Source organism: Arachis duranensis, chromosome 1, assembly GCF_000817695.3.
Source record: "Arachis duranensis cultivar V14167 chromosome 1, aradu.V14167.gnm2.J7QH, whole genome shotgun sequence".
Lineage (NCBI taxonomy): Eukaryota > Viridiplantae > Streptophyta > Magnoliopsida > Fabales > Fabaceae > Arachis > Arachis duranensis.
This window is the reverse complement of record NC_029772.3, coordinates 94056838-94058507: the sequence shown is the minus strand read 5'-3', so window position 1 is coordinate 94058507 and position 1670 is coordinate 94056838.

Genomic DNA, 1670 nt, shown 5'->3' with positions numbered 1-1670 from the left:
GAGATACCTCAAAAATATGGTCTTAATAAAAATCTTCAAAGAAAAAGAAAATATCAATTTAGAAGAAGAAAATACTATCCAAACTAGAGAAAAAAGAGATATTTTAGAAAAGAAAATAACAATAAAAACAAAAGACAAAGAAATAACTATTGCCCGAATAAAAAAGAAAATTGTAAATGTTGGTATTGCAAAGAAGAAGGACACTACGCAAATGAATGCCCGAAAAAGAAGGATAAAAAGGATCTTACTAAACAAATAGAAATTGCTAAGTCTTGTTTCATGGAACCATTAGAAGAATCTGATGATAACTTAGACTATATTTTTGAATATGTCTCGGAAACAAACTCAAAGACTGAGTAATAATGCTACATTTATTACTATAAAAATAACAGAAAAGTTTATAAATGCTTTCATAGATTCTGGGGCAACACAATGCTTTGCTAGTTCAAGTATAAAACTTGATTGGAAAAAATTAAAGAAACCATTAAATAAATATTCCAAAAAATAATCTTGAAATAAAGATAGAAGAACTCTTGGATGAAATTTGTGCTGAAAATCCTTTAGATATTAAAAATACAAATAACGAATTAGTAAGCATTAAATTAAAAGATCCCACAAAAGAGATAAATGTTCCAAATAAAATTCCTTATTCCGCGAGGGATAGAGAAGAGTTCTCATTAGAGTGTAAAGACCTTTTGGAAAAAGGAATTATAAGATTAAGTAAAAGTCCTCATGCGGCTCCAGCCTTTTATGTTGAAAACAATAATGAAATTAAAAGGGGAAAATGAAGAATGGTTATTAACTATAAGAAGATGAATGAAGCAACTATTGGTGATGCTCATAAACTTCCAAGAAAAGATTCTATTTTAGAAAAAATCAAAGGAGCAACTTGGTTTTCATCTCTTGATGCAAAATCAGGATATTGGCAACTTCGTTTAGACGAAAAAACAAAGAAATTAACTGCTTTTACTTGCCCAACAAAGGAATCAACAAGTGTGTTGCTTTATGAATGGAATGTATTACCATTCAGATTAAAGCAAGCCCCAGGTATTTATCAAAGATTTATGGAAAAAATTCTAAAAGAGTTAAATGAATTTGTTTTAGTATACATTGATGATATACTATTTTTCACAAAACAGGATAAAGAAGATCATCTTCAAAAATTATTAATAGTTTTAGAAAGATGTAAAGAAAAAGGATTAGTTCTTAGCAAAAAGAAAGCAAGAATAGCAAAACAAGAAATAGAGTTTCTTGGATTAATTCTATCCACTCAAGGAAAGCTAAAACTTCAACCAAATATTTTAGAAAAGGTAAATTTATTTCCTAATAAAATAGAAGATAGAAAACAATTACAAAGATTTTTAGGGTGTATAAATTATATTTCTGATCAGGGATTTTTAAAGAATATAACAGAATACACTAAAAGCTTATTTCCAAAAATAAGTACTAAAAAAGTATGGAAATGGGATGAAAAAGATAGCATACAAATTCAAAGAATTAAAGAATTATGCGAAAAACTTCCAGAACTTTATATTTCAGAAGAAAATGACTACTTAATAGTAGAAACAGATGCTTCAAACATAACCTGGTCAGGATGTCTAAAGGCTAAGAAAGCTATAAAAAGCTTCGAACAAGAGAAAAAATCACTAGATTCTAAATATTCCCCAAAG